At 30.2% G+C, this 24130-nt stretch overlaps 1 protein-coding gene and 4 pseudogenes across 1 annotated transcript in view; 3 read left to right on the top strand and 2 right to left on the bottom strand.

The window, feature by feature from the left end:
* LOC149054653 (uncharacterized) overlaps positions 1-24130 on the top strand; it is a 93914-nt gene that overhangs the window by 55217 nt on the left and 14567 nt on the right. The gene's annotated exons all lie outside the window — the stretch shown is intronic.
* On the bottom strand, positions 4453-5259 carry LOC149054659 (uncharacterized; annotated as a pseudogene).
* On the bottom strand, positions 7895-9207 carry LOC107164671 (uncharacterized; annotated as a pseudogene).
* On the top strand, positions 13243-14025 carry LOC149054658 (uncharacterized; annotated as a pseudogene).
* Positions 19728-20293, top strand: LOC149054657 (uncharacterized; annotated as a pseudogene).

The following is a 24130-nucleotide window of genomic DNA, read 5'->3' as shown; positions in this document are numbered from 1 at the left end:
CATTAAGTTTAAAAAAAATTAAATTTGATGATTTCATATGTAAATTAATAATATTAAAGTTAAAATTAAGGTAATCCAATACTATATAGTACGAACATTTTCTTGAAAAAATAATTTCATATATTGATATATTATAGTAGATTAGATATTAACCTTAAATGAAATTTTATATAAAAAAAATTAATATTTGTTAAATTATTAATTGAGAGATTGTGTATATAGTTTAAAAATTTGGTTATCTCGTAAAGTAAAATAAGTACGTAGATTAAACATTATGATAAAATTGTTTATAAATTAGAAATAATAGTTACTCTTTATGTAATCCACATAGTAGTTTAAAAAAAAGTAGATTAACCTTTTTTAAACACAGTTAATTTCATTTTTTTTTCATACAATTTTAACTTATTGAGTCAAATTTAAGATTTATTAATTTTTAACTACTAACTTATCAATTTTGATTTCTCTTAACATACCTAACTTGAGTAAATTATTTTTATTATTGCTTGCCTACCAACCTTTGGAAATATATAATAAAATACCTCTAATAATAAGTTCTTATTTTTTAAAAATATTACCAAATATAATAGCACATGAAGCTAATGAAGAAAATATCTTTTTTTTCTTCTGTCCAACATAACTAAATATTTTCAAAAATTCATCATCGAAAACTGTTCTTAACATTTGTCTTATTGTTGATGTCAATGATTTTTTCACCAATCTTTTGAGACCATTAACCTGGAATAATAAAATTAATATAGCTGATTTATTATTATTTTTTATTTGAAAACAAATTAAAGGGAAATCATACATTTTTATTTTTTTTTATTTTTTTTAAATTGCCTTTTATTAAAAAAAAAAAAACAAAAAAAAATACAACATTTTAAATAAGAAATATTCAGAGTTATTATCAAACTTATCATTTAAAAAACTATTTTTAAATAGTACTTACAACATTTAATCTAAAAGACTTGTTTAATAATTTTTCTTCAAAATTATTTAGTTCGTCCTCGTTATGTAGTGAAAGTAACAAACAATAATCATTATCATCATTAATGTTTGAATTTTCATGACAACTACTGGGAAATACTACCCATATTTATAATAGTTTCAGTTAAAATGTTGTCTATTCGTGTTTGATTATGCCCAATGTTCTCAACATCATATTTAATTTTCATGACTACACTCAATATTTTTTTCAATGTTTCTATATCAACATAGATAAACAATGAAATGATTTTTCAAGAAAACTATAAGAATAAAAGATATTAATATAATAATTATTACCATCAGAAATTGATTCACGTTGAGAAGCATTAAAAGTTGGTTTGTTTTTATCTATAGCACCATGAAATGAAGATGTCCCTGTAGAAATAACAGTTATTACATAAAAAGTAAAATAATATTCATGCACAATAAATAAATATGTATTAATATTAAAATAGTTACAGTACAATATTATAGATAGTAAAATGAATGAATTTATGTTTAATATAGTTGACATTAATATTCCAAATAATTAAATATGATAACTAATCAATTTATAATAAAACAGACTAATTTGAATATGTTTTAAAAACATTTTAGAAACTAATTAATTTTGAAACTGTTTCGAATGCAAGTACATTTATTGTTTTTTCCTTACCGGAATCAAGCATCCTGTAACTTTTACTTATAGGTTGGTTTACTTCAATGATTTCATATTGATTAGAATCCACCGGAGTGACTTTAAATGGAGATGCAGTTGTGTATACAACAGTTGACCTTTGCATTGTTCCTGATAAAAAGTATAAATACTATATTATATTGTATATACTATAAAGTATATATTAGGAAATAATCTATTATTGATTACCATAAGTATTAGATGAATCTTTTAAATCAGTTAAAGAGTTAAAAATATCTGGTGAATCAGGAATATCATTCTGGTTACTATTTTTTAAACCACAAAAATCATCTGAAAAATCTTTAAAAAAAATATAAAACATATTATTTTATAATAAGGCATATCATATAATGTGTATACAGTATTAACTATTATTATTATTAATAAGATATTATTGTTATTAATAAGATATTATTATAGAATTAACTTATGTTATTAACTTTTATTATTATTATTATTAATATATAATTATTATAACATAATTATTAGTATTTGCACTATCTCAATTCTCATGTCAAAATTATATTTGAGCTTTAATTAAAATAAAATCATTATTATTTTTAGAACAATACCCTGACTAGATGAAGTTGCATCAAATAATCTTCTTTTAACTGGAATTGTGAACTCATCATTTTACAATTTTTTAATGTTTCATAGTCATTAGCAGATTTTGATAAATTACCTATAGATAAATGTTTATAATTTATACTTAGATTTAGTTAGTATTTATACTATCTTCATTCTTATGGCATAATTATAATTAAATTTCTGTTAAAAAGCAGTCAAAATTTTTTTTAGAACAATACCTGGACTAGGAAAAGTTGTATTAAATAAGCTTCTTTTAACTGGAATTTGTGAACTCATAATTTTACAACTGTTTAATGTCTCATAGTCATTATCAGATTTTGATGAATTACCTATATATAGAAGTTTATAATTAATAGTTAATTTAGTAACACTAAAATTGTATAGTTTTAAATTTACCTTCGTTTAACGATTGATTAAAAATCGGAGGATCTTGAACCAATACTTTTTTTCTTCTAATCTTAGTCTGAATTTCATCATTAGTTGAAAGATCAGATGTTTTCTCAGCTTTTTTTACTTTTGACTTGGCTTCGAAATAACTAGCTATAGAAAAATCAATTGATAACTGCTCTAAAAAAATATATTATACTATCCATTAAATGGGTAAATAACTTGTAATTACCAATGCCTTTTTTTAACGTTCTAGAAGGAAAATAATCAAAACCATATTTATTAAGGATTGTTCTAGATTGTATATGTTTTTTTATATTATTTTTTGGCCAACCACAAATGTCTTTTTTTACCCAATGGCTAGGAACAGCTTCAACCGCATATTCATTAATGAAATGCACCACTGTCCACATTTTTATCTACTGAAAAATAGAAAAATTTGATTATTTTTCTTTAATAACTTTTTCAAAATGATAATGCTCTTAATTTTTTTTTTATAATTATATCATATAGGTATATAAATAAACTTATGATATTTTAACCCTTATATAATTTAACATACTAATAAGAGTTAAGAATGTTAAAATAAAACATTTTAAAATCTGAAAGTTGTCACAAAATTCTTGAAAGAAAATTAAAATTGATTTGAATAGTGAATACTTATTACAACATGTTTTTGTAAATTTATTAAGGAACGCAATAATATATAGCTCCTCACAATTTGTTTTCTGTCTCTGATCCACGTGCAATATTATGTATAAAAAATTCAATTTTGTGTGTTGTTGGCTTTGATGTTAGAGTTAATTATTATTATTATTATCAAAATTAAAGGTGTATACTATCTAGGGAATATCATAGGCTATTATTGATATTTTTATTTAGAAGTTTGTTATTAACTTATAGGTTAACTATGTAAAATATTAATATGTCGAATGCCCCAAAATTTGTATTAAAAAATAAAATATGTACCTAACAATTAAAATATATGATGTACCTTAGATAATATTTTTAAGTTTGATAATATGACCTATTGTCAATTCACTATAATATTAAAGCTAAAAACATACCAAAATGTTTTATGTTACTTATTGTCTATTGATCAGAGAGAGAAAACAAATTATGTGCTAACACGCTGACGCGGCCTCGGCGATGACAGAGTTGAAGGCCGGTCGAGGGTATGTAAAAACAAATAACCACTTGTCGTTTACTTGATCACTGTGGCTGGGCCACGTTTATTGTAGCAACAAGGATTTAAGAATTCTTTTACAAAGAAAAAAATAGAGACAGCGTGTGTCGGCGTGTGCGTATCGGCGCACAGGTGTCGGCGTATCCGAATCGACGTGTGTGTTTCGAAGGTCGGTGAACGAGAGAGATACCGGCGACGGCCGGTCCGCGTCCGGCGCGACTTCTCTTCCCGTCCCGCCTAGTGCCTTTGCGGCGTGGCGGGAGAGTCGACTGTCGCGCGGTCGTACCCCGTGGTGGCTGTTGACAAGAGCGTAGGCAGGTCGCTGCGGCACCTGTACTTTGTACTGGTTGCCGTTGCGGGCCGTGTCATACTCCCCCGCCAAACCGCCAACCGGGGTACGGTTGTACCGGCAGCGCCGGTGTACCCTTGTGAGCAGGTCGGCTTGCCCTACCTCTTGCGCGTGCTTGAGGTAGGCTTGCCTTCCCCGTTCGTTTTACGGTCGGTTGGGGGACCCGGCCGGAGTGAAGAACGACTTGTTGTCGTACTGTATCTCCGGCAGCTCCTCCAGCGACAGGCCCGGTGCGGCCAGCCAAGCGTCCACGACGGCTGAATCCGCCGTGGGCGCTGGTCAGGCTGCACCTGGCTGGTGGACGTTTCCGGCTCCTTGGGGTTCTGTCCCTTGGTCACCGGTGGGTCCACCTCCATCGCCGTTGGTGGTGTGGGTTGTGACGTTGGCGAGCCGTGGTTGCTGGCTCGCGTTGCGTTCCCTTGCCTGTCTCTTTTCCTTCAGCTTCTGGAACTTCCGCTTGTTCCTCGCCTGCTGTGCCTCCGTTTTTACCTTTACCACCGATGTCGAAGCTACCCCTGACGGCCCGGGCGACGGTGCTGGTTCCCTGGGTGGCAGGGGTACGGGTCTGGTCGGCCGTGATCGCAGCGGTCGCGCTGATGTAGTTGGCGGCATCCGTGTGGACCTTGGTTGTTGCTTAAGGTCCGCTGAATGTCCGCCGTCCGATCGTCCCAGCCCCGACGGTAGATGGCCGCCCGCACCGAGTCCTGTAACAGGTGGTGTGTGGTCATTCTGTTGACCTGAGCGGCTGTTGTTGGCTGGCCCGCGGCCACTAGCCCGAGCTGTGCTATGAGGTCGGCCACCTGCTGCCACTTCTCCCCGTTTTGTCCGCTTATGTTGTCTGTAAATACATCGTTGCCGTACAGGAAAGGAGTAATAGGTGGGGGGGGGGGGGTACAAAAAAAAAATAACAATTTATGCAATCAGTTGGTGTGGTTGTGGTGACGCAAGCGGAACAATAATATATTTTAATTTTGTCCCGTGGGTGCGCGTTTTAAGCAAGACACATGTATTTTCCGTGGTGGCTGCTGGTCGGTCAGGAAAACTCCTTTTCCGACTTGCTTCGCCAGCCCTACCGGTCCCCACCATTTCGGTGCGAACCCGGCATGAAAATTGCAATGTGCCTTTGATAGGTGGTGAGCTTTGTAGTATACTACGTCGCCCTTGCTGAACTTTACCGGTGTCCCGGTGTTCGCGCTTGGTTGTATCCCTACCTTTTTGCTTAAAACCTGTTGCTCCCGCACTACCCTCTCTTCCTGTGCTTTTCCGATACCGACCGGTGTTGAACTTTACAGCGCCCAATCTCCGGGTCTTTTGCATTCCCTGCCGAGAACGAGGACCGCGGGTGGGTAGCATGTCTGTTCATTACACCTGTTCCGTATAGAAAATAGGATTGCGGGTAGTCTTGTGTCCCGAGATTTGTGGTTGCCGTCTACAAGTTGTGCGTGCAAACCTTTTTTCAAACCTTGATTTCGGCGTTCGACTGGGTTGGCCCTCGGATGGTAAATTGGAGTTGTCCAACCCTGTGTTCCCCAACGTTCTAACGCGTTTAACATCTCGTTCGACACGAATTGGGGGCCGTTGTCACTGAGACACACGCGCGGGTAACCGAAACGTGAGAAGAACTCGCGTTCTAACGTTTCGATTATTGTCTTAGAGGTTGCTGTGCCTAGGGGGTAAGCCTCGGTCCACCTACTAAAACAGTCAGTTGCTACTAGTATATACGATTTTCCCTTACCGGAACGTGAGTATGGGCCCATTAAATCGATACTAATAACTTCCCAAGGTTGTCGGGGGGTTCTAGGTTGCATTGGGTCATTAGGACGTGTGTTGAGTGGTTTTGTGCACGCGCATACGTGGCACGCACCGACATATAACCTTACGTCGTTCTTTTGACCTTTCCAATAGTACCGTTGCCGAACCGCCCGGTACGTCTCTTTCCAACCGGGGTGGTTGGATAAGACGTGATCGTGACACCTCCAAATTACGTGTTGTGCTTTGGATTTCGGTATCACGATGAGTGCGTTAGGGCCGACGTTTACACGTAAGAGCCTGTCGGAAAAGACATAAGTGGCGTTCCTTGTGTTACGTGCTGGCCCGTCTAGCTTGAGACCGCCGATGACGTCGCATATCGTGGTGTCATCGGACTGCCACTGTTCTAACGTCGTTGCGGTGAGGGGGGTGTTGTCTCTGTCGTAGTTTTCGAACATAGATAAGATACGATCGGCCTCGAGGTCAACATTTGTCGTCGGAGTTGTTGGTGCTCCGACCAATTTTTCTTAGAGTTGCTCCTCGTCTACGGGTGGCCCGGTAGCCGGGTCGCGGGATAACAAGTCTGGTGCTTCGTTATGTATTCCCGGGACGTGTACTGTACTAAAATCTAAATTAGCTAGTTGTAGTGACCAACGTGTTAATTTAGAATTTTTGTCCTTGGCCCTATGTAACCACGTCAGCGCCGAGTTGTCGGTAAGGAGTTCAAATCGCCGGGTCTCTAGGTAGGGACGAAATTTATCGGTCGCCCATATTACAGCCAAGCACTCGCGTTCGACCGCGGCATACCTTGTTTGTGTCTCGTTAAACTTTTTGCTCGCGTAGGACACTATGCGTCTTTCCTCAGGTCTGTCACCACTTTGGAAAAGAATTGCACCCGCGCCTATCTCGCTTGCATCGGTTTGTAGACAGAACGGTTTGCTATAATCGGGCGGAGATAATTTTGGTGATGTGACTAGCGCGTTTTTTATTAGTTATTTCAACTTATATGCACAAAATAATAATTAAGTTACTTGTAGACTCATGGCCTAGTGGGCTAAGGCGTTGAGTTTAGAGTTTAAATTTAGGGTAAGTAAGTATGTTAATACTATACCCAGTGTCATAGTCAACTAGTCCACGAGTTTACATTTTTTTTTTTCAATGAGTTAGCTGCATTTTATACATTATTATCGAAATTAAAAAATTATGCTAATAAATGTGGAACCGAAAAAAACAATAATCATTTTACTGTATGCGCATGGTCAAATCAAAATTGTGATTGTGGACCTGACACATGTTTATGCATTGTTATCAATTATTTGTTTTCTGATTTGAAAAAAAATATTGATCAATAAACAAAAATCATAAATTAAATAATCATTTTTAACTTTCATAATGTAATGAAACTGTTTTTCGATACTCTGTTTGCACATTGTGGTATATATTTGAATTTTTCTAGAAGATCCACTAGAGTGAAATCCAAATCAAAATATTATCATCTTGAATTCAATAATTAAATCAATACTAGTCACACCATGTGTGCCATAATAGTCAAATTGATCTTCAGCATACATCAGAAAAATAAAAAAATAAATTTATATTGGATAAATATCGAAGGGTTGACCAATAAATTTGTGATGTATCAAACTGTTTTCAATAACGCATGTATAATTATTAAGTATGATATTTTATATTTGACACCTGAATGTATTAGATGTGATTTTATCAGTACATATATCAAAGATTATAATTTCAAAATGATTGACCTGAAAAATGAAGAGAAGTCATTTTTACTTGAATTACAACAAATACAAATTTTCAGACATTATATTTAAGCCTGCTGTAACCAATCAATAAAAACAAAACAATCATAAAATACCACCAAGCTTGTTACTTAATAATTTGTTTATACCTTCATAATAATCATTATTTATATGTATCACATTTTGTTAAATAATCTTAAATGTATGCTGGATAAAATAAACAAAATATGTTTCCATAACATTAGTTGAAAGCTTTCTAAAATATAATTGTATACAAATATTTTAATCGTTTGGTAATAAATAAAAATGTATAAATGTAAGTGTGTTCCATCTAGTAAAAACTAAAATAATATAAACATATTATTGCTATTATTTATAAGATTCAATTTGTTTTTCGCTGTTACTCATAAACTTATCCATTAATAAATCCTGCCATTATTGTATTGTCTGCTTTATTTTTTTCATTCAGAGTAGTTTTTGCGTTAAACGTTGTGGTTTTCCATCTAAAACAAATTAATGGTTGCATGTTATAAATGCATATATTTTCATATTAGCATACATAGGTATTTTATCAAATATACTACTAAATGACACAATTGTTGAGCAGTTAAATATTTTACATACTGGGAGAATATTATTAGTATCAACAACGAAACATCATTATATATGTTCACGAAATTGTTTGGTTATAAGCGTTAACATAGTACTATGTACTTAATTTTTTCCTTATATTCATTTAAATGATACCCCCCACAGTAAATACTAATATATTTTGTTTATACAAAATAATAAAAGTTACCTGTCTTTTGTGTCTACTTTTTTCATATCCGAAGTTTTGTATTTTTGAACAACCAAATAATCACTTCCTGTATTTATGGGGGGTATATTTTGATGCAAAAATTTTCACCATCTGATTTTTTATGCGTATACAGTTATCATTGCGCACAGTTGATATACCATTATACACTTGTTCCAGTTTTAATAAATGTGTCTGAAACTATAAAAAAAAACAATATTATTTGATAAATATTTTATTAAAAAGTTCAATATTTTACTTTCTGTTTTTTTGGTTTAGCTATTATGATGGTTTCGGGTTTTTTAGAACTTTGCATTTGTGTATTTTTTCGATGATTATAAAGTTCCTAAATTTATATTATTAATGTTTTTAACATATTATGGATATGTAATGTATGGAAATTAAAAATATTTATGATTATAGTTATAACGGTGTACATACATTGATTTCTTCATCATCTGAATTTTGATCACTTGTGTTAGACATTATTAATTTCTGTTTTTTTGATTTAGCTTTTATGGCGATTTTGGGTTTTTTAGTATTCTGCATTTGTGCATTTTTTTGAGATGAATAATATTCCTGAATTCAAATTATTAAGTTTTTAACTTATTGTTGATAAATGGTGATAAATTAAAACATATTAATTATATAATATTAATTTACTTACATTGATTTCTTCATCAGTGGAATTTTGTACGCTCATGTCTGACATTATTGCAATGCGCTCGTACTGTTTAAAGTTAACTGATGAAATTCACATTCGGTCTCTTTATTTTATATTTTTACTAATTTATTCAACGCCAATGATTATAAATAAAATAATTTGCACACGTTTTATTTGCTTTAACATATATGGTATTGCTTATATAGTTAAAAATCGATTGATGTGAAAATCTATTAAGTTTTGGCAACCATCATTTATACGTTTTATCTATTTTATACGTTTTTGATTATAAATAAAATTTGCACACATTTTATATTTTACATTATCATATAAGGTGCTGTTTGCAAATATAATCTATTTTAAATTTAACATAGCCACGGTATATCTGTTATAAATTGGTTGCATTCAAGTACCTACTGTTTAAAGTTAACTGATGAAATTCACATTCGGTCTCTTTATTTTTACTAATTTATTCGACGCCAATGATGATAAATAAAATAATTTGCACACGTTTTATTTGCTTTAACATATGTGGTATTGTTTATATAGTTAAAAATCGATTGATGTGAAAAGCTATTAAGATTTGGCAACCATCATTTTATACGTTTTTGATTATAAATAAAATTTGCACACATTTTATATTTTACATTATCATATAAGGTGCTGTTTGCAAATATAATCTATTTTAAATTAACATAGCCACGGTATATCTGCTATAAATTGGTTGCTTTCCATGTTACTTAAATAGTTCAATAGTGTGTTCATATTGGATCAGTTATACAGGTTATACTCAACAAGTTGGTAAACAAGATCGACGTATACAGTGAGCAGTATATTCGTGTTATGAATATTTCATTGTGTGTTAATTAATTTACTAAATTTAAATTTTAAAAATTATAATCATTGTATTCATTTTTAAACAGAGGTGATACCTGATGTCAACCCTTGTAATGTAATAAGCCATATACCACCGATCACAATACGGCACATCGCAAAATATCCATTTGCTCATAGTGAGCGCGAAGTTTATGAATATTTTCGTCAGTGGCATTCAGCTTTTGTCGTGAGGGAAGTTCGATATTCATTTGATTATAATATCGGTGATATATTTTGTTCGTTTGAATGTGCTAATCATTTCAATCGAATATATTTTAGTTCAGATCTTATAAATTTACATTTCGATGCAATCCATATTATGTTCAAGGATATAAATGTGTTACAAACATATTGCCAAAGACGTAGGTGCATAGTATGTCAAAAATACACCACTGTTTGTGACAACCGTAATTTATATGCTGAACCCGATGAGGATTATGTAATACAAGTGTTCCCAATAACCAATTTCACCGACGATCTACTTCAATCAACAGTACATACATAAGTAATTTAATATATTTTATTTTAGTATAGTTTTATATTAATTGTTAAGAATGTTAAAATATAATCGTATTAAAAAAATTAACCGATTAAACACAACGGGAATGAATTTAGTAGAAGTTGAGAAATTTAAAAATAATCGATCAAAAACTTTTTATTTTAAAAATAACGAAAACCTTATTGACTTATTATCATTTTTAAATTCTACTTCTTCTTCATTAAAATCTAAACTGAAAGATCTATGTTCCTCATCTACCTATAAATTTAATTTATTTGTGGACTTAGTATATGAAAATTTGATTACGGGGGAAGTACGGGATGTTGCTTTTAAAACAAAAAATGTTTTATGTTGTTTTACTTCAAATTTTTCCACCCTTTTTAAAAACATGTTTGATAAATTATTAAACGAACAGGAATCATTTTTGCTGAAGGGTTCTTCTTGGAGACAAATTAGCTTAGATGGTCTCCAATTAAGAACAAATAAAGTGAATTTATTGGGTGGTTCATCATTCATAAAATTACCAAAATCAATTTATGACAAAAAGGCAATAATAAATGTTGTGAATTATGATAATAAATGTTTTAAATATGCGATTTTATCAAAATTTAATGAAAAAAAAAAATAAAAATAATTTTAGTATTAAATATTTTAATTTTTTAGAAAAAAAAAGTGGACTTAATTTTAATTGTATAGATTACCCTACACCAATCAATCAACTAAAAAAATTTGAAAAAATTAATAACATATCTGTTAATGTTTATAGTTGTAATGTTAAATGCCAAATTTACCCACTTCATATAAATAATAACGAAAAATCAGATCATTACGATTTGTTTTTTTCTCAAATGCATCAACAACACATTATTGTTATATAAGTAATTTCTCCCGACTGATCAGATCACAAAGGACTAAACACGAAAGAAAAATATTAATTTGCAAGCGATGTTTTACGACTTTTAGTAATAATCCAAATAAAAATAAGCCATGGGGGCCGCATGGTCTTGATAGTCATAAAGTAATTTGTCAAAAACACAAACTTTGTAAGCCCGTTATGATCGATCCACACGATGATGAATTTATATATTATAATAAATATAATAGAGCTGATCGAATTCCTATAGTAATGTATGCTGATTTTGAATGTTTTTTAAAACCAATTAATAAGATTATTACAAGCAATACTAAAATCACACATTATCATAAACCCATGAGTTATGGGTTTTACGTTAAAATCGATTACAGTATCGTCCAGGAAGAATTAGTAAAAAAATTTAAAATTCCTAGAAATCCGATAATTTATAGAGGTAAAAATCCATCAAAGCATTTTATGTCAACAATAATTGATATTACTACTAAAATTTATTATCTTTATAATACTAATAAATCAATGAATAAATTAACAAAAAAAGGAAGAAAGTCAATATATTAATTCATCAAAATGTGCACTTTGTTCGAAATTATTTAATAATGAAACCGTATTAAAAGTAAGAGACCACTCACATCTTACCGGCAAATATTTAAGGGCTTTATGCTTAAATTGTAATTTTTTGGCACAAAAACCATCATTTGTACCAGTATATTTCCATAATTTAGCGTATGACGGTCATTTTATTGTACGTACCTTAGATTGTAATGATAATGACATACGCATTATTCCAAACTCGGGTGAAAAATATTTGTCATTTAGTAAACAAATTTTGGATAAATTTTATGTAAAATTTGTAGACACTTTTATGTTCATGTCAGAATCACTCTCTAATTTAGCTACTAATTTGGCTGAAGATAAAACAAGATTCCGTGAAATTATTCATCACTTTCCGTTAAAAAACATTGATTTAGTTATTCGGAAAGGTGTATTTCCGTACGAGTATGTAAACTGTAAATCGAAATTTAAAGACACAGCATTACCACCCAGGATTAAATTTTATAATTCGTTAACAGATGACTATATTTCTAAAAAAGATTATATGCATGCATGCAATGTTTGGGAAAAGTTTAATATAAAAACACTAGGGGAGTATAGTGATTTATATTTATTAACTGACATATTGATTCTGGCTGATGTATTTGAAAATTTTAGAGATATTTGTTTGAAAACTTTTAATTTAGACGCCTCTTATTATTTGACAGCACCTGGTTTTGCATTTGACGCAATGTTATATTATACTGGTGTAAAACTTGAAAGGTTAAAAGATTATTCAATGCTTCTTATGATAGAGAATGGAATAAGAGGGGGGGGGGTATGTCAATCTGTAAGACGTTATGCCAGAGCTAATCTACCCGATGTTGATGGAATTAATTACAACGAAAAAAAACCACATGTTTATTTAGCGTATTTCGATTGTGTTAATCTTTATGGCAAATCAATGCTTGCAAGTTTACCATACAAAAATTTTGAGTGGTATAATGATTTGACATTAGACGTTACTACAATAGATGATGATGCATCTATTGGATATATACTGGACGTGGATGTTGTTTACCCCGAACAATTGCATACCAAGCATAGGGATTTACTTTTTTTACCCCACAATAGTTTCCCACCAAATTCTAAGATTAATAAACTGCTGACAACTTTAAATAATAAGACAAATTATGTCGTTCATTATAGATTATTAAAGCAGGCGATTCAAATAATGGTTTAAAAGTCGTAAAAGTTCATAAAATAATTAAGTTTAATCAATCAAAATGGTTAGCCCCCTATGTTAATAAATGTACCAGTATGAGGGTCTTGGCAAAAAACAAGTTTGAATATGAATTTTGGAAATTACTCGTGAATAGTGTTTATGGAAAATGTATGGAAAATCCGCGTAAAAGATTGAATATAAAGTTAGTAAGCGATGATCGAAAAGCTCATAGATTAATGAGAAAACCTAATTTCTTAGATAGGACTATATATTCCAATGAGCTAATGTCTTTACATTTTCAAAAAGAAAAGATTAAATTTGATAAACCAATATACGTTGGATTTTCTATTTTAGACATTTCGAAAACATATATTTATAATTTTCATTATAACGTAATGAAAAATAAATACGGGGAAAAAATATCACTGTTATATACTGACACCGATTCATTAATATATCGAATTGAAACAAATAATTTTTTTAATGATTTAAAATTTGATCTATTGAGTTACTTTGATACTTCTAATTTTCCCACTAATCACTTTTGTTATAGTGATAAACATAAGAACACCCCCGGTTTGTTTAAAGATGAACTAAAGGGTGAGATAATGACACAATTTGTAACGCTAAGACCTAAATTATATGCTTATACAGTAAGTGGTGTTGAACACGAAAAGGCAAAAGGTGTAAAAAAGTATGTAAGAGACAAGTATATTACAGTCAGTCATTATTTAGATATTTTAACAAAGTTCCGGATGCAAAATTCTAAACAATTGTATGCACAAAATGATGAATCATGTCAAATTAGTGCGTATTGTGATATAACTCAATACAGTCAACCAAACATAATGTGTATTCAAAAACAGTGAGAAAAATAGTATTGAGCGCAAATGATGATAAACGTGTTATATTAAAAGATGGTATTTGTACACTACCATATGGTCATTATAAATTAAACTAATTTAAAAAATATATGTAAATCACAGGACTCACAAGATAAAAATGAACTTCATAATTATTGATTTCGAATTTACTATGATTGAGAAAACCACATTAGTTCTTGTATCAGGTACAATCACAAATCAACATAAAAAATCAACAACTATTAAACTCAAAGGTCAACCATTACTATTAAGAAAAGAATCACAATATATTGAATTACCAAGGGAAAATATAAACACAATAATAAGAGCAATCAAAAGAATATTCAAAAACAAACCAGAGAAAAAAGATGACCTTTTAAACGAACTAAATGTTAGCTTCTTAACCAAAACATAGTAATTTAACAAAATAATTCATATTAAATTATTCCAAATTTCAAAATAAAAAACCCACAATAATCACATGGAATGGAAATACAGACAAAGAAATTTTAAAAAGACTCGGAATATATATTACAATATTAAACATGACTATATAGTTATGATTTATATAATGATGGTAATTTTTATTTACAAATAATAAATACAGTTAACAATAAAACACTATTACAAAAATATATAGACAAAATAAGAAAAATAGGTAGACTCACCAATTTGGAAGAAACTCATAATATAATTTGTAAAGAGAACCATAACAAAACATATTTACATGACCCAGTTTTAGATGTTAATCTAACAAAATGCATTTTTAATTATCTCAATAATATATCACCAATACAAAATCTAATTTAAAAAAAAAATTATTATAAAGTGAAATTAATTACGTGAGCTATTGAAACCTAATCATATAACAAATTGATTAATTTTTATATTATAATATACCTATTAATAAAAATAAATTAATGATAATCATTATTTAAAAATTTAGTATTTCTAAACGCAACATAATATTTTATTGTTTGAATTAATCTGTAGTTGATAAGTTGAGTATTAAACATTTTATAAATTGTAAAAATTGAAAAAATATTTGATGATTTGGTTACAAACCTTTTGTAAAATTATGTTTATATTTTAAAACCTTGTCATTAACATTACCTACCATTTATGTATGATTTTTTTATTTTTTATTTTTATATTACATCTAATTTTACGATAAATTGTAAGTATTATGATTGGCAATATTGTAATATTGACTAATTATTTTAAAATTGAATTATATCAGTTTAAATAACCTAATGGTGTGTAATGTTTATAATTTGATTTTTTATTGTTAATATTACATACAAACCCATTTATGTTTTTATACAACAATAATATATTAAATATTGTTGCATTTTATAGTTTATCATTTTAATTTGAAATTGTGTGTTATAAAATTATTTTTATTTATTGTACATAATTATTTGTATTTCAAGTATTTAGTTTTATAAACCTAATTGGTGATTATCTTGTGTTAGTACATTTTCCATGTTTACAGTGCATTTATTTACTCTGGGGTAATAACACAATGATTAAGATGGAGTGTCACCTCAGGATCACTGATTTACTGTATTACACATTATACTGTGTGATTACACACATGCACCTATTTATTAAACACACAAAAATACTTAGTGTATATACACCAAATTTTTACACTACCTATAGTCAAAATTATTTTTCATCAAATCTTACTATATAAAACTGAAATAATATTTCATGAAAATATTATACACTAATAATTATAGATTTTTTTTTTATTGTTAAAAAATTAGTTCTGAATTATAATTACACAAGTTTTCTTACTTCTCTAGTAAAAGGTACATATTCTACAATACGATCATGAATTAATAAACAATAAGCAGTTACACCTGTAAGCGATTCAGATGCTTCAATTTCTAATTGAACATCTACTGCTGAGGCTGTGGCTGAATCGTTCTGCTTCGAAGTATCAATGACTATAATTGGAGCATTTGCAAGAAAAGTAGATGGACTCAATATAGGGTTCCGTATACTTTTTTCATAATACGATTCTTGAAACGATGTATACATATCACATAATAAGGTGAAATTATTTTTTGAAAAATCAAAATTCAAATTATCATACGGATATGCTATAGAATTAAGATATACTCTAACGTTTGTTAAATTACAATGGTCAAATATACTACAATCTTTTGTAATAGTATTTTTACGTCCTTTTTGTAATCCGATTATTATAAATCGCGGTTTTTCTAATTTCGAGGCAGTTTTCAAATTCCATACAACTTTTTTGGTGGTTCCTAATTCAGGATATTCAAAAGTTTCAAAAGATCTAAAAGGAATAAACAGACTTTTTCTTTTTCTACAAGTTTCAATAATTTCAACCTTTCTCCATCGTAAACAGTGATATGCGGAACCTTCCATACTATTTTGTTTAAAGTAACTTTGGATGTAGCAGCAGTTATACCATTTTTTAAACTTAATGCATTTAAATCGCTATGACTTCGCGTTAATATTAATTCCAATCTAGAATTCACCAATATTTTTTTATAGTCTTCAAACAAACCTAACCAATATTTCAATGGAATGAAAGCACTAAATTCGCCTTTGTCATTTTCCGATTGCGTTGCGTTTTTAAAATTCCAGCCAGCATTTTCATAGCAATTGTAGTTGTCTGGCGTACCGGATAGGTAACCTTTCAACAAGCTAGTGATTCCAAGTACACGTGTGCTATCTACTTCTATCCCATTGATTTCCAATCGTATTTGCTCAAAGAGGTAAGAGTAACCGTTATTAGTAAGTTTCACTTTGGTAGCATCATCAATTAGCCCTTCCAAAAAAATAAAGCTTTCGTGTAGATATGGATAGACATCCGTTTGCTGTATTGATATACGTATTTCATCATTATTATTAAATGATGTTGTATACGGTGTGTATGAATGATATTCAATTTTCGTAATTTTAGAATCCAACTCATACTGTGAAGTTATATCCAAAATATCACTTTCAGGCATTCTGCTTTAATTGATAACCCAGAACTTGCAAAATTTTTTTATTCTTCACCGTTAATTTTTTAATTTTATTTGATGTTGCTGGCAGCACTTTATTCTTATGACTAGTTGCACTGATCCGAAGTAGTGGGTTCATATTGAATTTTAATCCCATCTCAAGAACCGTAACGTTTAATATGTAACACAATTGTCAATGTCTCACCAAAATTGTTAATCGGCTTATGATCTTGATCAACTAACTGAACGGTTATCGTATCAATATTTGTTTTATTCAATTTGTAATATATTAAATTTGGCGGTGACAGTACTACTTTCGATCCTAGCGTTTCACTAGGGAAAAACTCATAAATCGAATGACTTGGAAGATGGTTGTTGAATGATCCTTGAGCTATATTACACATTACTTTTATAGAATTAATTGTGTTTAAATTCATAGGTTTTTCCGATCTATGAGTAGATAAGAGTCTTTCATAATCTGGCTTATATTCTTGATTTTCAAAACCCAATACAGGTGCTATGCTATGTGCAATCTCAAAGTGTAGTATTCCATTACATTTTATATTTGATCTGAAATCGTTAGGATCAACCGAAATGTCACATGTTAACTGAGTTTTGAATTGTTCATTATAAATATTTATTTGTTCCTTAACGCGATGCTTAATATCTTTAATTTCATAACATCCCTCTTCCAGTTTAATATAACACCACATACGATCATTATTATTATTATGATCACCTACTTCTATAACAAATTTATTATTATCTTTGTTGATATTCGGGAATGAATTAAATGTCTGCAAACATAACAAAGCAATTTCTGAGTCTTCGTAAAGGTTTATAGACGGAAAATAATTTGCAGATAATATGGTTTTGTCCCCGATTAAACTTAAAGTGACTGACTCGTACATCCTAATATCTGAGATATAAATTTAATAATGAAACTCGTGGCGTTTAATATGCAGAACAACTGTCAATGTCTCATTAAAGTTATCGATCGGATTATGATCTTGATCAACTAACTGAACGGTTATCGTATCAATATTTGTTTTATTCAATTTGTAATATATTAAATTTGCCGGTGACTGAACTACTTTCGATCCAGTTCTTCCACTAGGGAAAAACTCATAAATCGAATGACTTTGAAGATGGTTATTGAATAATCCTTGAGCTATATTACACATTACTTTTATAGAATTAATTGTGTTTAAATTAGCAGCTTTTCTCGAGCGAAGATCTTCATGTAATGGTCCATAGGTTCTCTTTTCAAATCCAAAAACAGATGCTAAACTGTTTGGAACATTTAACTTTAGGTATTCCATTACATTTAATGTATGTTCTAAAATCGACGTGATCAATAGATATGTTGAATGTTAGCTGTGTTCTCCATTCATTATTGAAGTGATATAACTCTTTCTTAATTTTGTTGTTAATATCTTCAATTTCATAACATCCTTCTTCCAAAATACATATAAACGTTTTTTGTTTATGTGTATGATTTAATGACGGAATTACATCTATCTCCAGTCGGTTATTAGTTGAATTTTTATTTGGAAATAAATTTCGTGTTTTCAAATATAACAAAGCTATTTCCGAATCCTTGTAAACATTAAGAGGTGGGAAATAATTCGTGGATAATAAAGTTGTGTTTCCAGTCAAACTTAATGTGACAGATTCATGCATAATAAAAATTCAAGACATAAATGTCCACAGTTGAATGAATTGAAATCTTGATAGTTAGAATAATTATATACTATTTTATACTCTTTAAAATAGTGTTGTAATTCAATTGGTGGAGGTAAATCACCAAAGCTATCAAAATATACTACTTTATCTTTATTTTTATGAAACGCTACCTAATGACTTCCATTACCTGAAGATATATCTAAGTTTAAAATACCACATTCATTTACATACGGTTTTTTAGGTAAGTTATCACGTGAAAACACTCCACGGAAATGATTGATTTTCAACTTGGTTATACATTTTATAATATCTTCTGACGAAAGCGGCCTGTTAGGTAGCGTATTTAACAGTTTTTTTTCCATACCTTGTTTTTGTTTAAATTTAGACCACTACCTTTTTTTCTTTTTTCTTTTTGAATTGCATTATACACACTAGCACCTCCAGACATTAAGCTACCAAGTGCTGACAATCCCGCAAATATAGGTATTAAGGGAATTACACCTCCTGACTGTTTTGGTGCTAAAATCAGTCTTTTACCACCATTCTTTTTCTTTAAATTTCATTTTTTCTTTGCTGCTAGTATACTATTTTTTTTTTATACTACGATTCCGTTTACAACCCATACCTATTTTTCTTTTAGCTTTCATTGTATTTGCTACTGCGTACGCTACAAATTTCTCTTTTCTAGGAGTATTTTTAAATAAATATCTCTCCCAAGCACGATTTTCTAACACTTTATCAGCTTTGTGTCTATCGTCTAAATTTTTACTCTTTACATACACAATGTCGTGATCACGACAAGCAGAATCCAATGAGTTTATTCCTTTATCACCGCGATCTAGTCTCTTTTTTAATTTTGTACCAGGACCACAATACTGATAGCCTGGAACAAGGGTTTTAAACGGAAGACTATTTATAAGGGAGTTTACAAATCCTTTCCCAGTCTTAACTGATTTACACTTGTGTGTTGAACGCGTCATTTATAACTGATTATAAATTGGAAATTCTAGAGTATTTATAAGAAAAAGAAAAAAAAAAAAAAAAATGGATTTGGTTGATCAGAAAGATAAATTGGATGTTATAAATGTTGATGTTCAGTCGGTAAAAAAGCCGTCCAGGCACGATTCGTTATTACCTGACACTATACGTGCTATACTAGTTGGACCCAGCGGTTCAGGAAAAACAAATATAATGTATAATCTGATCACTCATATAAACGGCTTAAAAGGTGCAATTTTTTTCATATTTACTAACGCTGATAAGGTTATAAAACCAAACTTAACTAAGACAAATTCTATCATAATTTTTGATGATGTAATATGCGGTCCGCAATCTGTAGTCAGAGAATATTTTAGCATGAGCAGAGTATCATTCAGGTGCTAGCTCTGTATTTTATTTAGCACAAACGTATTCTAAAATATCAAAACAGCTAGTAAGAGATAACACGAATTTTTTAATAATACTGAAACAAGATGATACAAACTTACGACATATATTCAACGATCATTCGTCTACAGATATGGATTTCTCAAAATTTCGTAAAATTTTACATTTATGTTGGAATCATAGTGATTATGGGTTTATGGTTATCGATAAAACTCGAGAAATGAATGAAGGAAGGTATAGATGTGGTTTTCATACGTTCATTAAAATAAAATAATTTTATGTGCTTATACTTTCATATAAATATACCGTCACACATTTATTATCTGCATAGTGTTATTGGTAGTCATACAGGTATATTACATTTATTATTTGCAATGAACAAAGAAAAAGTTTTGTTGGAAAATTTAATAACATCAAAAAAAAATATTAAACGAAAAATAATGGAAATGAAACGTGGTGTTATAGATTCTGAAAACTATTTCCGTGAAGCATTTAAGCCGATAATTGAACCATTGAGTACACATACAAAACAAAATTTAATATGCAACACACAGTCAACTGAACTAGAAAATAAATCAGAAACATCATGCGATAAAAATAACGATTCATATAAAATAGGAAAACATTCCGTAACTTTTAGTCACGGTAAATTACTGTTACTTAATAAATATTATCAATTTACGCCAGGACTACAGTCTTTATTATGTGAAAAGGAACCAAAAAATACAACTATAGAAGATATAGAATCTTATTACAATATTTTGAAAACTTCTGGAGTTCATTTAAAAGCAGATGGGAAACCTAGAACCTCAAGGTATCATAAATGGATGAATGTTGTAAAACCACTGTATGATCGAATGAAAATGGAGGAAAAACAGATTAACGAAGAACTAGCTAAAATTAATGAGACTACAACTCCATGAATCAACTTAAAATCATTTAATAATACTTTATCTTCTACTCCTTTAGGGTTATTTAATGCTAAACGTAGAAAAATAACACAAGGAAATAAATCATTTGATTTTAATCAATCCGCAAACAGTCTTTCACCTACAGATTGCATGTCTACAGATATGATTAATTTTACTTCATCACCTGATCCTAAATCAGGTAGTGGTTTATATAAAGATGTATTACCTCAAACACAATTAGTTTATTATGACGATCCGAATGAGCTAGTAACTAGATTAAATCTTTTGTCTTCATCACAAAGTGTTGGTAATACTGGTGTCAATAATGAAATTATATCTATTTTAGAAGAACTACGTGAGAGAAATATTATAGTATAATGTCTACCTTCGAGAGTATAGCTAATGAACTACATCGACCAGCAAGAAAAATATTTCCTAGACGTTGTGTGGTAACACGGTTTATTGATGACCTCTGGCAGGCTGATTTAATGGATATGCAATCTCATTCTAAAAAAAATCATGGATTTAGATATATTCTAGTTGTTATAGACACGTATTCAAAATATATTTGGGTTGAGTCACTAAAAAATAAGTCCGGTGAAGAATGCACAAAAGCCATGTCTAATATATTGAAAAAAGCTAATCCAAAATTGTTGCAGACAGATAATGGCACAGAATTTTATAATACACAATTTCAAGATTTGATGAAAAAATATAAAATTAAACATTTCAGTTCATACAGTGTTATCAAGTGTTTGATTTGTGAACGCGTGATACAAACTCTTAAAAATAATATATATAGACATTTTACTGTAACAGGCACATGGAATTGGTATAATACAATATCAAAAATTATACAAAACTATAATAATACAAAACATAGAACAATCAAATGTACCCCAAATGAAGCTAGGATGGATGCAAACAAAATTAAATTTAATACACATATAATTGATAAAACCTTATATAAATCAAAATTTAAAGTTAATGATAAAGTCAGAATATCAAAGTATAAACACATGTTTAGTAAAGGATATACACCAAATAGGACAACAGAAATATTTACAGTTTCAAAAGTTTTACAGACAAATCCAGTAACCTATCAACTAAAAGATGGATCAGACAATATAATCATAGGTGGATTTTACGAACAAGAAATTAAGTTAACCGATTATCCAGACACCTTCCTAGTTGAACGTATTATAAAAAAAGTTGGGAATAAAATGTTGGTCAAATGGTTGGGTTTTGATTCGAGTCAAAATTCGTGGATATCATCATCGGATATTTTAAAATAAAGATATTTTATATGTAATACTTTTTATAATAATAAAAAAACACAGGTAGATTATTGTATTCAACGATTTTTATTAAAAACCAATAATTATACTGATAGATCTTGTTATATCATATCAGACATTGTGTTAAAATGAAATTGTAATATTTCATGTAAAAACGATGTGTCATCGTTTTGAAGATGCGAATAATAGTTAAAGTCATAGTTTTGAATATATTGGTTGGTAAATTCATTCCTCTGGCAAGTGATAGGAAGACCACGGACATCGTTTTTAATCAGTTCGTAAGCTGTGGTAAATGTGGCCTGGTAACTAAGCAAACGCTTCTGTTTTTCTGCAATATACAAATCGATCAAATTTTGTATTTGCTTAAGACGGGCGAAGTCAATGTTCGTCAAACTAATGTAATTGTCGTTTATATGCAACGTAATTATACTATGCTTAGCATTGATTGAATATGAAAAGTTATCAGTTATTTTTACACGTTTACATCTAGTATGTAAATTATTAATAATTGAATTGTAATTAGATTCAGACATTAGTGTAAACAATTCTTCTAAACTTAATGTAATAATTTTCTTTGAAAGTTTACATTCCAATTGCAAAATAATTGAAATCTGATTATTAACTAATAACCCAACTGTAATATTTTTCTTGCTAAACGCACGGATGTCAAAAGTAGACTTACAAACAATTATCGGTGAACTCATAGTTAAAAATATTTTTAATACTATAAATACCAATGTATAGTGAAATATAAGCGCTAGAAGTCATACGTTGAACTGAGAGTTTTTTCTTTTGTAAACATATTATAAACTAAACCCTTAGATAAAAATGCAAAAATATGTGTAAAAATTGTTTATTACGTCATACATTATATATTATTATAAACGTGATTTAACAAATGGTATCGTGCGAATCGGTTCCACAATTACAAATAACTTCGATTTTACAATAATTACTTAACACTTTTTGTACATACTGATTTCCCTTCATTAATAATACAAATAAACATTTTGGCGAAAAGCGAGTATGTTCTATGAAACAATCGTCAAAAATTTCAAAACTATGTAGAATTATCCCACACCAGTGACATTGGACTACATCATCGAGGTTTAGATAATGGAAGCCACACTGGGCCAATTTGTATTTGTTCTGACCCGTATTCGATGGAAATGTTTTGAACGTTCTTAACCTTGATGAAAATTTAGTGAATTCTGGATAAGCTGGTGTTGAGTTGAATCGAATTTGGTCAACCAATGATTGGATATCGTTAGTACATTTTTGGAAATTCATTTTTAAAAATTATTAACTTTAAAAAATAAATTTAAAGAAATTACTAGAAAATTGGGACTACAAAACACAACTTGTTCAAACAGTTAAATGTCAGTAACTGAATATAAAAAAAAAAACAAACAAAACACATACAGTGTAACCAACATTTAAAAAAATTGTAATACCCTGAAAGTGTTGACTGTGCACGAACAAATATAAGTTATCATGAAAAATTAATTAATACACATTTTCTCCTGGTGCACAACAGTCTGTTCACAATCGATAAAAACAAAAAGCGCTAACTAGTGGTCAATGAAAAGTTACGGATAACCGTTTTGAAATCTCCCTGTACATGAAAAAAACTGGGATAGTAAGCACCCAAAATTCTGGATGATCAAGGGGGAAAGTCGTGGATAACCGTTTTGAAATCTCCCTGTACATGAAAAAAACTGGGATAACTGGGATAGTAAGCACTCACAATTCTGGACGATCAAGGGGGAAAGTCGTGGATAACCGTTTTCAAATCTCCCTGTAAATGAAAAAACTGGGATAGAACCTACATTTACTACCTACTAGCTGTACA

This window comes from Diuraphis noxia, unplaced genomic scaffold (assembly GCF_037042655.1).
Source record: "Diuraphis noxia isolate RWA-SAM2 unplaced genomic scaffold, SU_Dnox_SAM2 contig0006, whole genome shotgun sequence".
NCBI classification, from domain to species: Eukaryota; Metazoa; Arthropoda; class Insecta; order Hemiptera; family Aphididae; genus Diuraphis; species Diuraphis noxia.
Note: the sequence above shows the minus strand (reverse complement) of the source record. Positions and strands in the feature narration are given on the sequence as shown.